We start from the raw sequence: 16,726 nt of genomic DNA on the forward strand, positions 1-16,726 counted from the left end.
AAGTTTAAATTTTTGATCAAATTGGGTTTAAAGAGCAAGAGAAGTATTTTTTAATTCACCCAAATATATGGAAAGGGGTAATAACTTTTATGTATGATTTCAAATAAATACTCTTGTGATTGAATATTTTCAAATCTCCATAAAATCTGAATCCCAAAAAACTGTTTCAGAGAATTTTTTAAAGGATTTTTTTCTCAAATCAGTTTAACAAATCATCAGATCTGACACTGAAACTGTAGAAATGCAATTTTACTCATATAATAATGACAAAATTTATGTTACAAAGTGTTAGTGCTTAGAATGAGAGCTGTACAGGAGTTAAGGCCCTTGCTTTGCATGTGGCCAGTCCTGGTTCTATCCACGGTGTCACATATGGTCCCTCAACACCAGCTGAGCTGTGTCAGGAGAAGCCCCTTAACACCACCTGGTGTTGCCCCAAACCTTCCCTTCTCCTGCTGATACATCATAGTTTTATCCCAAGCATAAAAAAGTCTACAAAAAATATGCTAGTAATTTAGTGGAAGAAAACCATATCATTTCCTCTTGATGCAGAATTAACTGATGAAATTAAATTTTTTAAAAAATAGGAATAAAAGAAACAATTCTATAAAGAATTTTCAATAAAACTGCATTTTCAATAGTGACACGTTTGACACACTGCTTTTGAATTAAGAGCAGAGTATTCTTTCCCTCTGCTGCTGCCCGACAATGTTCTGGAGGCTTCGAACAGGGTCAGTCAGGTGCCAGGCACCCGAAGGGCAACACTCAAGGACAGACACGTATTTCATTCGAATAGGATTGGTTTATGAAATTAAACAAGTGAAGTGAAATATGCTAAAATTTTATACAAAAAATTTTTGTACAGCTTGTTTTTAGATTCATACTCCAGTGATAATATTAAGCATTATTTCCTCTGTCACACCAGTTGTATTTAAGAACTCAGTAGCAAGTGGCCCATGGGTGTGTAGTCAAACAGCACAAGTCTAGACAATATGACAAAGAAGAAAAATAAATTACGGCCAAAAGATAGTAGAGCTGGTGGAACGCTTGTCATGCACATGGCTGACCCTGTTGCCATCCCCAGTACCTTGTGGTCCTTCCCCTATCCCCCCGACACCACCAGGAGTGATCTTTGAGCACAGAGTCAGGAGTAAGCCCTGAGCACTGCCAGGTATGGCCCAACAACAAAATAATAATTTTTTAAGGAAAATGAAATGAAAATAAATGGACCATGAGCTAGAGATGTGGCTCAATGATGCTTTGCTTATATGAGTTCCTGGGTTCAGTCCCTGGATCAGGGGGGCAAAGGGCAACATTCTTACAAGTTATGGGCAGTATTATTGTGCTAAAATCCAGCTGAACTAGCAAATTATTAATACTCGTAAGAGAATATAATAAGTGCTGATAGAAAGGATTAAATCCAGAGAATTAATTGTAGTTCTGGACTTTAGTCTCCAGGACTGGTCTGTATCTGGCTTCCACGTAGCCCACTGAGGACATGGGCTTTTTTTTCTGGATTCCTGGCCCCTCCACAAGGCCAGCTCTCTGTCTCCTCAGTCCTGCTCTGCCCCTAGCAGCCCTCCTGTTGGGCGGTGGGAGCAGGCTGCTGGCAGCAGGGGTGCGGGGAGAGGCAGGCTGCTGGGTGAAGAAGGAAGCAAGCTGTTCTGATTGGCTTTGGGAAGGCGGACACTGTCTACATAAATGGCAATCACATCCTCTGTGCCTTTTAACTGTCACCGAGGAGAGCAAGGAGAGCGATCAGGGACAGAGATCACACAGCCCTAGGCTGCCCGTGAGTATTGTTCTTTGTCCCTGTCGGCTGGGGATTAGGCTTGCTGGGGAGCTTGGGACCAAGATGAGGGGTTTGCCTGTTGATTCTAGGCTTGGAGGTGAGAGGTTTGCCTGTTGATTCCAGAGGTTGGTTTTTCTCTTGCTGAGACTATTTGCATCTGTTTGCTGACTGTAAGGGGAGTGTGCTGGAAAAATTTTATTAGTAAATAGGTGCAAATCAGAGTCACTTTCTAACTCAAACTTGTGATGGTTTTTAGCTATGTTCTCAGCAGCATTACAGCAGTGTGACAGAGTAGAAATGACTTTCCAGTGGACGCAGGGTGCATCTAGCTAGAGCCTAGGGGAGCTGTGAGAGGAAGTGAAAAAGGTGGATGTGGCTGTTGGGAAACAAATCCCAGTTTGCACGGGATGCAGAAGAGCCTGGCGTGGCTCCTGGCGGGGCTCCTGCCACAACTGGAAAAAACAGTAGCATCTTCACACCATTGCTGTGAAACTCACATTTGCTGTCCTCACAGCCTTTTGCCTTTTTGCTTTGTTGTGGGGCCACATTCCTGGTTCTACACTCAGGCATCACTCCAGGGGTGTCTCAGGGATCCCTCTGGGGTGTCAGGGATCGAACCCAGGTCAGCTGTGTTCAAAGCAAAGCCTTACCCACAGGACTGTCTCTCTGGCCCATGGGAGCTATATTATTAATGGTTCACCAACAGGTGAGAGCTCGGGGGAGGTTAGGGATGCTGCCTCACGCTTCGCCATGCTGGGTACGGCTGTGTTCTTCATCACCAGAGGGAAGTCAAGCGGGTGATCTGCTTTTTTTCCCCTCAGTCAATTTCTCTTGTAAATGTTTCCAGAGCCAGGTTTCTTACAATTGATTTTTTCATTTGGACCAGCAGCAATTACCCTTCCACAGAGAACTGAAAGCAAAGCGGATAATTAAAGCATAAAACCTGGCCTCTCTCAGTCTTCAGGGGTGCCTAGATAAACAGAATCTTTGCTTGCAGGAGCTGTGGAGTCCAGCAAAGAGAGCAGGCATCCTGGGACCATGGAGAAGGAAAAGACAGGAGTGTCTGCATGTTTTGATTTAATTATTACAATTTAAGGAGTTACAGTAGTGTTAAAATCCGCTTTTAAAAGAGAATAGTACAAGTCACTCTCTTTCATTTCTTCTGGACAAAGAGTGTGCCTCTGCCCAGTCAGTTTTATCCAAATATGTGTTAAAAACCCTTTCCATTCAATATGTTAACTCCAATTTCAATATGTTAATGATTTGGAATATTTTTACCCTGTACTCTTGGAAACTTCATTTTAGTCTGGTGGCAATAGCAAGGAAGGCCCTAGGAAAAGATGCTATTTTAGAAGAGGTGACCTGATGTTTATCAGGGTGTTCATAGGCATGCCTGGAAAAAGAGACACATATAGGGGCAGGAGCTGAGCAAATTAAATGGTCTCAGTGAAGTGGATGGAGGATCCCTAGGAACAATGGACATAGAGCCCTCGTGCCAGAAGGAGCCAGTCTTACATTCCCAATATGATAGACTGAGTGTGGAATCACATGTGGCTTAAAGAAGCCCCCGCTTCCCTGAGTCTGTTTGCCGTTTCTAACATGGCAGAATATTGCCATTTTGCCTTTTGTAGAGTACCTAGAGATTACGTGCTTACACTGGTTCCTGGGAAGAGGCTCAGAAGCTGCTTTCCTGGGCTGAGCGCAGATGGGCTCGGTGCTCTCTGGAACACCCCCAGAGCCTTGCCACACTCTGGAGACAGACTCTGCCTCTCTGTCCAGGTCAGAGTCTCCTCTGCGATGTGGGGGCTTCCACCCTCAGGCCACGTCAGGGCCAGTGGTGTACAGCATAGGTGAGCCCAGATGCCGTCTTCAAGGAGGCTGTCCTCACACCAAGATTCTCCCTGCCATTATTTCCCCAGGTTGTATGGCCTCACTTGGGTATAGTAAAACTCTCTATAGTAAAAAAGCCTTATCTCTCTGGGCTTTGGTAAAGTGTCAGGACTGAGATTCAACAGGGGCTGCTGGGAGTGTCATGAGAAGTCTGTCTTACACAAGCTCTGAAGGTCGAATAAAGCTGATTTCTTTGGCCTTTTTTAGGCAATAGGGTGTGACATTTGAGTGCCAACATGTCCTCAGGATTTGACTCAGAGGCATCTCTGATGACAGCTCATTAGCAAAGCATAATTAAGCCAGCAACTGTGCTCAAGGAACAGTGAATTGAGGAGTCAATATTTACCAATGAGTCTCTATATAGAGGAAAAATGGATCGGTCCAAAGTGTGTGCAAGTGTATACTAAGACTCACCACAGCAGGCACCACATGTCTATAATGAGAGAGAATCATTATATGACATATACACATATCCAGATGTTAGGGTCGCTCTGAAAGAAGCAACCAATAAAAATATAATTTAATGTCTGTGTCTATTGAATGGCAGATGGTAGAGATCTGTGAACTAGTAAAAGGTAGGAGTACTTTCCCTCTAAGAAAGTTTCTTCTGGGGTAATACTAAAATTAAATGGAAATAGAGGAGGAACGCTAAAATTATAATTACTGAGTGGTTCTTATTAAAACTTCTTAAAATAACAACAATAAACTTATCCAATTTGAATAAGCAATAAAACAAGCAGAGAATGGATAGGGAAGCTTCATATTTACCATGCTTGAGAAAGATGACATTTTTGTAGCATTTGGGGGCACCAGCTAGGGGGGGAGAGGAAATAAATCTAGCAGCATGCAAAGGAAGTATGAAACACTTTTATTTCCAAAGGGAAAAATTGCCATGATGGGGGAGGGGTGCCATGCCCTATTTCTTTTTTTTTTTTAAAGAAATATTTTATTGAACCACCGTGAAAACAAGAAAAAAATACAAAGCTTTCAGGTTTAAGTCACAGTCAAATACTGATTAAACCACCATCCCTTCACCAGTGCACCCGTTCCACCACCAAGAACCCCAATACACCCCCCTCCCACCCCACCCCTCATCTAAGTAGCTAATGATATTCCCATTATTCTCTATATATATTGAGTACATTTCATATTTCCATACAGAACTCACTATTATTGATTGGAAATTTTCCCCAACAATCAGGCCTGCCGAATAGGCATCATCTAATAATTTCTCTTCATTGGTAAGAGTGAAGACTTTGAGTCCGTGCGGTTTTGGGTTTCTAATATTTTAGCTCAGTTCACAGTCAAAATGGATGGCTCAAGCATCCGCTCTGGTGCCAAAATGGGTTAGGAGACCTCAGGATCACAGTCAATAGGCGAGGAGGCTCTGCTTCTCGTGCCGCGGCTCTCGGTTCCCATGCCCTATTTCTGTGTGATGCTCACGGCTTACTCCTGGCTCTGTGCTCAGAGAAGTTTCCTGGTGGGTTCATGAGACGATATAAGGTGCCCAGGATCAAACAGGATCAAACTGAGGTTCACCGTGTGCAAGGTAAACACCCTACCCACAGTACTATCTCTCTGGCCCCAGGAAAATTGACATCTTTGAGGAATAAATTCAATAGGAAAACAGCAACTGGACACCATGGCACTGAGATATTCTGGTAGGAAACCAGTCATTTCGGAGAGGCAGAGAGTTGGCTGGAGGGGGTGACAGGGGCGGGGGAAGGTGAATGGAGTCTAATAATATAGCAAAATCCTTAATTAGAAATCAGTAAGGGTGACTTTGTGCTATATCACATAGTCATGTAATTCTGCGGATGTAATAAGGCAAATGGCAGGTGGTGTTGTTAGGAAGAAGTGATTAGAAGGTACCAACCAGAGGTTCTGATAAAATCTATTTGAAATGTCTTAGATCAAGAGTAAATTTCAAAATAAACTCAACAAGTCTAACGTCATCTCTCCCCATTCTTTTGAGGTGACTACGCTATAAAATTTCGTCAGTTTTATATTGCATCAGAACACAGTCGGATGGGAGAAGAACTAGTATCGTTTTCCTGTGGGAGGGAACAGAAATTCACAGTATTCATTAATTCTTCACTTACCCTTTCCAGAGAAAATTGCCAGGTGGAAAATACTTAGATGGAGCACTACTTATTAAGTGGGGAAGGAATAAAACACCAGCAGTGGCAACTTTTTTGCTATTTCCATTTAAGAAAGGGACTCTCACTGACTGAATCTGAGCCCTGCTGATGTAGACCCTTTTTACTGGTTCCTTCGTATTCCACTCACAGCCACGTGATTCACCTGTCAGGAGAAGCTTCAACCTTTCCATTATGACACCAATGAAAACAAAAACACTAGAGCTGCGATAAGAGACCTAGTAGCATTGCAGAGTACAAAACCTTAAAGGAGAGAGAGAGAGTAAAAGGAAATGTGCCTGTCACATAGGCGGAAGGAGGGAGGACGGGGGGGGGGGGCGGGGGCGGCGACGGGGGAACAGAGGAGATGGGAGGGATGTTGGGAACTTTGGTGTTGGAGAATGGGCACTGGTGGAGGGATGGGCACTCGATCCATTGTATGACTGAAACGTAAACACGAAAATTTGTAAGTCTGTAACTGTAGCACACAGTGATTCATTTAAAATAAATTAAAAAAAAATAAATAGGGGGCTGGAGTGATAGTACAGCAGGTAGGGCATTTTCCTTGAATGCAGCCAACCCAGGTTCAATTTCCAGCATCCCATATGGTCCCCCGAGGACCGCCAGGAGTGACTTCTGAGTGCAGAACCAGGAGTCAGCCCTGAGCATCGCCAGGTATGACCCAAAAAGCCAAATAAATAAATAAATAAATAAATAAATAAATAAATAAATAAACATTCCATTTCCAAAGTAAAAAAAAAGAGAGAGAGGGAGACCTGGCAGGTATGAAGCACTGGTCAATCCCTAAAACCACACACATACACACACACAAAAAAAATATTAAAACTAAATTAAATTAATAAAAATAAATATAAAATGCTAGTTTCGGGGAAATTGCTTAGAGGGCTGAATACAAGCTTTATAGATCTGAGCCCTGAACCATTCAGGACACAGAATGGTCCCCGGGGCCCTGCTGCAGAAGTAGCCCCTGAGCACTGGCACGGGCCCAAAACTGCATGCCAGATGCAGCTTGAGAGCACAACTGCCTTCTGCTAGTGGCCTCAGTGACCCCATACATGCAAGGAAACTGACTAGAGAGCCACCAAGTCACCTCCTGCTCCGTGGCCCAGGCGTCAGTCTCAAGATCAGGTCCCCAACTGTTCTTCCCATGCCCCCACCCCCCAGCCCCCACCTCCGGGTCCCTGTGGACCATCTGGGACGAACACTGCAGCAGTAAAGAAACTGAGACTGTAGAGGAGCCCGACTGAGCTGGGAGAGAGGGCGAGAGGCACCTCTGCAGTCTGCTCGGCTGCTCCATCCCCAAAGGAGACAGGGCGCTCCTCTAAGATGTGGCAGGGGACTCAGCATAAAGGCACAAATGATAGCACCAAATACCCAAACCACAGAGTCAACAGACCCAAACTTTAACAGCCAAACCTAGAGAGGTGCCTGTGAAGAGGGATTTGGGCACAGATGTGGGAGGGAACCTGGGAATGTTTGTGCAGGGAAGCTGACACTGGTGGTGGCATCAGTGCTGTAATATTGTCTGTCTAAAACTCAACTAGGAATAACTCTGCAAACCACTATGCTTTAATTTTTTAAAATCCCCCCCACCACTGGAAAAAAATGGCAGATAGTAGAGAAAACTTACGTATTTGAAGTGTCAACAATATAAATGATCTTGTACCCTCTTCCGAAATGGATTGAGGCAAAAGGCAAACAAAGGAGGCAGGGGGACAAAACAGGAGCATGGTAAGAAATGCATGCTTGTGATAATTACATAATAAGACAAAATCCAGCAACTGTAACATATTTAAAGTTTTATATTTTACAAGCCCTGCAGTGTGGGAATGAGGTGGGTCACTCCTCTGAGCCCGACACTGGGCATCTTCAACTTAGCTGAGACAAGTAACTAATTCGGATTTTATCTCAACATCCCTCTGGTCTCTTTTGGAGAGCCTGTCAAGTTACCGAGAGTATCCCGCCCGCACGGCAGAGCCTGGCAAGCTCCTCATGGTGTACTTGATATGCCAAAAACAGTAACAAAAACAGGTCTCATTCCCCTGACCCTGAAAGAGCTTCCAATCATTGGGAAAGACGAGTAAGGAGTGGCTACTAAAATCTCAGGGCTGGGACAAATGGAGATGTTACTGTCACCTGCTTAAGTAAATCAATGAACAACAGGATGACAGTGATACAGTGATATTTTATAAAATAGTCATCATTTCTATTGGGTAATCACTAAACAGATGCGAATTAAAAAGTTTCAAGAATTCTGAAGGCATGTAGAATATGACCTGAAATTAATTATGTATTAATATCTTTATGTTAATATTTTCTCTGAAATTCATTTCTAATAGCAATAACAAGCATTCCTGTCGACAAAAAGACCCCGCCCCCTACACATACATGAGCGCGCGCATGCACACACACACACACACACACACACACATACACACACAAATCTACCATCCTTCATCTCTTCTTAGCCAAAATTGTATCAGGCTTTCAAAATGAATCTTACCCAATAGTTAATTAATAGTACCCAATCTTTGTCTTAAGAATATGGGAGGAACCCTCTTGGTCTGAAAACTGAATAATAAGGTGAATAAAACATATTCCTATTATAATATATAACTTACAATGTTTTTATGTCTGATTTTTCAAAAAATTTTCAAACTTTCTCACTAATAATACAATGATTCCCATGGGGGGAAAAGATCTATGTGGTGCTTGGAAGTCTGATGGATTTTCAATGGAAGCTAGAAGGAGAATGGTCTGTAGTCCCTTAGGGGACTTCGGGCATTCAGAAAATCCCTTCGGGGGCTCAGGCATAAACTGCTTTTGATAGCCAAAATATGGAAACAACCCAAGTGCCCTAAAACAGATGACTGGTTAAAGAAACTTTGGTACATCTACACAATGTAATACTATGCAGCTGTTAGGAGAGATGAAGTCATGAAATTTGCTTATAAATGGATAAACATGGAGAGTATAATACTAAGTGAAATGAGTCAGAAAGAGATGGACAGACATAGAGGGACTGCACTCATTTGTGGAGTGTAGGGTAGCATCACATGAGGCTGACACCCAAGGACAGTAGATACAATGGCCAGGGGGATTGCCCTACAGCTGGAAGACTGCTTCATGAGTGGAGGGGAGAAGGCAGATGGAATAGAGAAGGGATCACTAAGAAAATGATGGCTGGAGGAACCAGTTGGGATGGGAGATGCATGCTGAAAGTAGGTAATGGACCAAACATGATGACTTCTCAGTGTCTGTGTTGCAAGCTATAATGGCCAAAAGTAGAGAGAGAGTATGGGGAATATTGTCTGCCTTAGAGGCAGAGCGAGGGTGGGAAAGGGGGGATATACCCGGGATATTGGTGGTGGGAAATGTGCCCTGGTGGAGGGATGGGTGTTTGATCATTATGAGATTGTAACCCAAACATGAAAGCTTGTAACTATCTCATGGTGATTCAATAAAATTTTAAAAAATTTAAAAAAATAACACCAAATACCCAGGATTCAATTTAACTAAAGACATAGAAGAGAGAGATATCACTTAAGAGATAGAAAAAAATAACACAATAGAAGACCTTTAGAAATAAAATAAAGGATTAGGCATGCTTTCCTCAGCGTTTGTTAACCCTTAATCTCATCAAACCTTTTGAGTTTGTGATGTGTGTTTGAGCCCAGTGTGTTAGGAAAGTGGTGGGTTGGGGATCAGGGGCTGGTGGGACAGTGGGCACAGCCCCTGGGCCCAACCTTCCTCTTTGTGAATGGGATGACAGTGCCAGCAAAGTCGACAACATGCCAACAGCTTGAATTAGAAGTGAATATAATTTTGACAGTTTTCTAAATCCATGAGAATCCCTATTTCCAGAAATTTCATCATGAGCACCCCAATCTGCACAAAAGTAATTAAATGAGTGGAAGGAAATGGTCAGGGTTTCACCCGGGAGAGTGTAGGAAAGCTAGGACTGATAAAGTCTGCAGTGAGGCCCCGTGCGGCAGGCCAGAGCCCCCCAGCCCCACCAGGTGGCTGCCGAGCCACACCTGCTGTCCCCCTGGTCTCCTACCACTCAGTTTCTAGGGGAGCCACAGACTCAGGCCCAAGTGAGGAATTGCTCTTTTCAGGAAAGGAAAGTCAGTCCCAGACCTTACCCAAGGATTCCGGGTACTTTGTATTGTCTCGCAGAAAAGAATTTCATGAGTAGGGAAGCAGTGAAGTAAAAACAGATTTTATTTGGAGAATTTTTAGGAAGGGGAAGGAGGGAGAGAAAGTGGGGAGAGTAACACGTTCAAGAGAGAATGTGGGCTTCTCCGAAGGTGGAGAGAGTCCCAGTACCCATCTCAAGAAGGGAGAGGTGGGTGACACATATGCTCAGGCGCCACATGTGCTCGGCCACAAGCAGCACATGGACTCAGGTAGCATATGCGTGCCCTTCCTTTGTTCAGGTGGCTTTCATAGGGTTTTCCTAAGCTGCCCCACATGGGGCTTTCTAGCTAGGTAAGAGTCCATTGCTAGGGTGGTTGCCGAGGGGGTTGAGTTGGGAATGATCCATGGCCTTCTTTGAAATTTCTGGCCTTTTGCTCCTGCTGGAGCTTCTCTCAGAGGGGGTCCAGCCTCCTCTGAGTCTGTTACTGCTTAGACAGAAATGGAGTGAGGGTCTTATCAGGCCTTAGCTCCTGTGTTCACAAGGGGGACCCCTATGACCTTAGGGGTCCAGGAACACAAAGAGCATTAAACTGTTCATTCAGGGTCTGGATGAAAAAGTCTGACCATCTTGTAGGTGGGCGGCCAGGTGTTCTTTTGATGTCCCATGGAAAAAAAATCAATGGTATGGGCAACAGAATAAATAAATAACTAAATAAATAAATGCAACTACATCAAACTCAAGAGTTTCTGCATGGCAAAAGAAGCATGGGCTTAAGTTGAAAGGCACTCAACTGAATGGGGGAATATATTTGTACTCAAGACATAAGATAACCAGATAACAGTTATTATGCTAGATATATAAAGTATGCAAGATATATGAAGATATATAAAGCAGAGAGTCTCTTGCCCGCATGCCTGGCTGTCTTCCCCGGGGCCCCTCGGAGGGGATGAGCTCCAGCTTCCCTCCCCACCCCGAGCAGAGCTCCCGGTGGCTGAAGATCACCAGAACCTAGCTACAGCCATGCTGGAGGCTCCTTTCTACACGTTCGGACAGGCCTCATGCATGAAGGTACCGGCAGAAGAACCCAGGTGTGTGTAATACCATCAATGGCCAACATCCAGAGAGAGACTTAAAAGCAAGCTCTCAGAAGCAGATATCTTTAGCCTACTTCTCCCTCTAGGAGAAACTGGCAAGCTTCTGAGAGTTTCCAGCCCACATGGGACAGCCTTGCAAGCTTCCCATGGTATATTCATATGCAAAATGCAGTAACAAGCTGAATCTCATTCCCCTGACCCTGAAGAGCCCCAGTGCAACATCGTTAGGAGGGCCGAGTCGAGATAGACTTCTAAAATCTCAGGGAAAGGACGAAATAAGATATTACTGAGCCCACCCGAGAAATCAGTGATTAATGGGATATTGTGATTGTGTGTGTGATAAAGTACTCACAAAGGTCAACAGCCAAAAAGTCCCCAGACCACATAAAAATGGGTAGAGAAAATGAACAGGCATTTCTCTGAAGAAAGCATATGAAAAAGTGCTCATCATCACTTACTATTAAGGAAATCTAAATCAGGATGAAAATGAGATATTATCTCATACCAGTGAGAATGACACAAATCAAACAAATTAGGAACAGTTTTTCGTGGCAGGCCCATAGTGCAAAAAAGGAACCCTCATCCACTGCTTGTGAGAATGTCCTCTGGTTCAATCCCCATGGAAAACAGTATGGAGATTTTTAAAAAAATATATACAGTTTTTCAGCACCAACCCCATCACCCCTGTAACTTTCTTCCATCACTGTTCCCAGGTTCCCTTTCCTACTTCCCGCTCTACCCCAATCCCTGCCATCTTAATAGGCACCTTTCTAAGTTTAGTTGTTAAAATTTGGGTCTCCTAATTTCGGTGTTGTTGAGTCAGCAGTTTGGATATTTAATTCTATCATTCCATGACACCTCCAATATATCTTGACCCCTGCCCCCTGCCGCTTCACAAATATCTCTCCTCTCCCTCTTCTCACACCTGATTTCTTTCCTCTCAGTGTGGAGATTTCTTAGAAAAATAAGAAATGGGCTGCCATGGAAACAGCAGTCCCATTTCTGAGTGTCTACCCCAGGATACAAAAAGATTCATTCAAGAGGACATATGCACACTATTCACCTCACCACTTAGTACAATAGCTAAGCTATGAAATCAACCTGGGTGTTCAACAATGCACTTGACCCTGGTGTCTGGGAAGGACAGGCAAGGAAAGAAACTGAACGGGAGTTAGAAGGAGAAAGGAGGTAGCAGGACTAGCAGCCAGGAAACTCAGGTATGTTGTTGGGCAGAGAATGGTATAACTATATAGCTAAGTCACAGAGCCACAACACTGAAAGCACAAGATCAAACTATAGCAGTCAGGGCCAGTATGATAGTACAATGGGGATAGTACAGCCTTGCACAAGATTGACCCAGGTTTGATCCCTGGTATCTTGTATAGTCCTCTGAACCCTGCCAGAAGTAATCACTGAGAGCAGAGTCAGGAGTAGTTCCTGGGCAAAGGGCCTGGAGTAAATCAACAGGTGTGGGTCCCACTCTCCCCCAAACAACAGCAACCCCCCAAACAACAACAACCATACTTAAACACGTGTTTGACAAGAATGCAGCTGGGGTGCTGGGAGGAAAACTGGGGACATTGGTAAAGGTAAGTTGACACTGGTGGTGGGACTGGTACTAGAACTTGTATGCCTGAAACCCAACTATTAATATCTTTGTAAATCACGGTGGCTTAATAAAAATATATTTTTAAAAAATCAATTCTATACTTTATTTATTTTTGTGTTCAATCTCTGTGAGATAGAGTTACAAAGTTCATGATCGGATTTCAGTCACAAAATGTTTTAGCACTCGTCCCTCCACCATTGTACATTTCCTACCACCAATGTCCCGTTTCCCTCCTAAGACCCCAGTCCACCTCTATGGCAGGCACTGTTCTCTCTCTCACTGCAATCTCTCTCTCACTGCAATCTCTCTCTCCTTTTGGGCATTGTGGTTTGCTATACAGGTCATCATATTTGTCCCTTTTCCTCCTTTCAGCACTCAGTTCTTGTCTAAGTTCTAGTCAGAGTGATCATTTCTAACTATCATTGTCGTAGTGGTCCCTTCTCTGTCCTAAGTGCCCTCGACCCTGCCCCTACCACTTATGGTACACTTCCAACCATGGACCGGTGTGAGACCACAGACAGTAGAAATGAGAGCCAGGAAGATGGGTCCAAATAGGTATTTTAATAGTAGTTTTAACTTTATTGACAAATGGAGTAGGGAGCACAGAGGGCTCTCTCTCCAACCCCATCCATTTAGCCTATTATTTATCAAGTTTCAGCAAAAACATGAAGTTCTTATGTAGCATCTGGGGTCTCTTCTACAAAACCCAAGTGATAAATATTTTATTTTTAAATTTTTTTCATAGTTATTCACCATGATTTTACAAAATTGTTGATAATAGAGTTTTGATATTTAATGTTCTGGCTTTAAATCCACTGCCATTGACAGGGTCCCTCTACCAGTAACCCAAGTTTTTGTCTTTGGTTCCCCATTCCATTTTCTTAGCAAAATTAATTTTATAAAATAAATTTACTTACAAAATGTCCAAGACACTTGACCAATATCCTTAAGTTATCACCAATTGGCTCCTCAGCCCCCTTCTTCCACTCTGCTCTTTCCTTGGCATTACCTTTTGTGTCATCCAGTGCCAGTGCTTTTGACATTGTTTGATACTTCCAACTGCTGTTCCTTTTTTTAATTTAATTTTATTTTTATAAGGTTTTCCATGATAATTTTGTTCCAACACAAACCCCATCACCATTACAACTTCCCACAACCATTATTTCTAATTTTCCCAACTACTACCCAAGTCCACCCTAATATAAGGCTCTAAATAGTATATTACTAAATAATGTATTGCTTGTTATAAACAGTTTGCTAAAAATGATTTTAAAAAAGATTTTCTTAGAAGAAAGTGTGTGAAGATTGTTGTATCTCACCCTGGAGCCATTAAGCCTGAATATAGGAGATTACTAACATGTTGTTAGAAGTTGAGCCACGTGTTATAATATTTTCTTAATAGAGATTGGTTGCATTCTACTTTATATCCCATCCATGTGATGTGCTACTCCTGGCATATCAGTGATGTATAATGTGAGATTCCCAGGAATTCTAAAACTTGAATGTGGAGATACAGCTGGATGTATCTCCACATTAAATTAAATTTTTTAATTTAACAAAAAATTAAATTTTTTGTTGTTGTTGTTTTTATGTATTTATTTATGTATTTATTTATTTATTTTTAAAATTTATTCTTTTATTGATTCACCATGTGGAAAGTTAGAAAGCTTTCAGGTTTGAGTCTCAGTTATACAATGCTCTAACACCCATCCCTTCACCAGTGCACCTGTTCCACCACCAAGAATCACAGTATACCTCACTCCCTCCCCCTCACCTCCCCAGCCCCCTCACCCCGCATGTGTAACTGGTAAATTTCACTTTACTTTCACTTTACTTTGATTACATTCAATATTTCAACAAAAAACTCACTATTATTGATTTGGCGTTTCTCCCCCCTAAAGTCGACCTGCTGAAAAGAAAGCATTTGATAATTTGTTTTTCATTGCTGAGGATGAAGAGATAGGAGGTCGAGAGGCCACACTAGCAGCCGCACGGGTTTGGATTTCTGTATTTTAGTACTTCAGTAACTAAGTCCAGAGAAATATCTGCCAGAAATTGCATCATTGTAAGCTTGTACCTCTCAGCTACTTTATATTCCACATATGAGTGCAATCTTTTAAGTTAAACTGTGAGTCTCTGGATCATGGCAGTTAATGAGCTTATATAGTACCAGAAGCAGTTCATGGGCGTGACTGCCAGACTCCCGAAAGATCAGAAGAATGGGGGAAGTCCCCATTCCTGACTCCATGAGAGCCTGAACAACTGCCTCTTATGCCACAGGTAACTGAGAACATCCAGTTTTTGCCCTTCTCCTGTGACTTACTTCACTGAATGCAAAACTGTCTAGTTCTATCCAGATTGCGGATAACTCCATAATTTCATCATTTCAGTTATATTATATATATTCATGTTGCCAAATACAGTAAAATTCTCACTTTTTCTTTTCCTTTGTGAAAGCCTTTGATTCTTTTTTCTTTGTTGGTTGCCACAGTAGATATTTCCAAGACCATACTGAATAATTGTGGAGAAAGTGGATATCATAGCCTTATGCTCAGTTTCAGAGGGAAGGCTTTTTATTCTTTCACCATTGAATATGATGTTGGATGTGGGTTTGTTGTAAATGGACATTACTATCTTGAAGAAAGTTACTTCTAACCCTATGTTATGTTTTGTAATATGAGTGGATATTGAATTTTGTCAAAAGTTTCCTCAGCATCGATTAATCATATGAATTTGATATTTTCTTTTGTTGATATGATGTACTACTTTAATTTATTTGCATATGGTGAGTACTTTCATCCGTGGACTAAAAATCATTTGATTATGGTGCATGATACTTTTGGTATATTGTCGTATTCAATTCGTTAAGATTTTGCTGAGGATTTTTGCATTAATGTTCATAAGGGATATTGGCCTTAATTTTCTTTTTTAGTAACATCTCCATCTGCTTTTTGTATTAGAGAATGTTACCTTCAAGTCTGTGATCTCCCTTGAATATGGATCTTGCTTGCTTGTCTCTATGTCTCTGCTTTTTCCACACTGGAGAAACTTTTGTTCTTTCTTAAACATATACTTTCTCTTTTTCTCTCTCCACCCACATCTTTCTAAGTAAGTTTTAGTAAAAACTCTCTTACATCACCATTTTCTCCTTCTGAGATTCTTCTTCGTTGGGGAAAGGCAATGGATTCAAAATGCCTGTGTCCTAGAAACAAGGGCCAGGAGGATTGGTCTAGAAGCCTGCCTTAAGGACTGGCTAGAAGCCTGCCTCAAGGACTGGGGGAGAAGGCAGTTGGGATAGAGAAGAGACAACTATGACAATGATAGTTGGAAACAACCACTCTGGATAAGAACTACGTGCTAAAAGTAGATAAAGGAATAAACCCGATATCCTCTCAGTATCTGTATAGCAAGCCACAAAGCCCAAAAGAAGAAAGAGACAGAGAGACAGAGACAAAAAATAGAAAGAGAGAGAAGAAAAATGCCTATCATAGAGACAGGTTGCAGGGTGGTGAAAGGGAAACTGGGGACATTGGTGGTGGGAAGTTTTACACTGGTGGAGGGAAGGGTGTGGGAACATTATGTGACAGAAACCCAATCAGTAACAGCTTTGTAACTGTGTTTCTCATGGTGATTAAATAACACTGTAGCACTGTAGCACTGTTGTCCTATTGCTCATCCATTTGCTTGAGCATACACCAGTAACGTTTCCATTGTGAGACTTGTTGTTACTGTTTTTGGCATATCAAATACACCACAGGTAGCTTGCCAGGCTCTGCCGTGCAGGTGGGATACTCTCCGTAGCTTGCCGGACTCTCCAAAAGGGACTGAGGAATCAAACCTGGGTCGGCCGCATGCAAGGCAAACGCCCTACCCGCTGTGCTATAAAAAAATAAAAATAAAATTTAAAATAAAAAACAAAAAATGAAATGTCCATGCTGAGGTTAGGACAGACTTCACCAGTCCTGATCCAAGCCAGGCATTTGGCAGGAGGTGGGGCACTCATTTTTGATGTCTACCCCTCTATTACTCACCACTTCACGG

The 16,726-nt window shown here is 42.5% G+C and overlaps 1 protein-coding gene across 1 annotated transcript in view; it reads left to right on the forward strand.

Annotated features, from left to right (window-relative positions):
- Positions 1-1,606: 1,606 nt before the first annotated feature.
- The window catches only part of DDC (dopa decarboxylase), an 87,196-nt gene continuing 72,076 nt past the window's right edge, over positions 1,607-16,726 (forward strand). Inside the window, exon 1 of the mRNA XM_055127111.1 lies at positions 1,607-1,792. The gene's annotated coding sequence lies outside the window, so the exon portion shown is untranslated. The remainder of the gene's footprint in view (positions 1,793-16,726) is intronic.

Source organism: Sorex araneus, chromosome 2, assembly GCF_027595985.1.
Source record: "Sorex araneus isolate mSorAra2 chromosome 2, mSorAra2.pri, whole genome shotgun sequence".
NCBI classification, from domain to species: domain Eukaryota; kingdom Metazoa; phylum Chordata; class Mammalia; order Eulipotyphla; family Soricidae; genus Sorex; species Sorex araneus.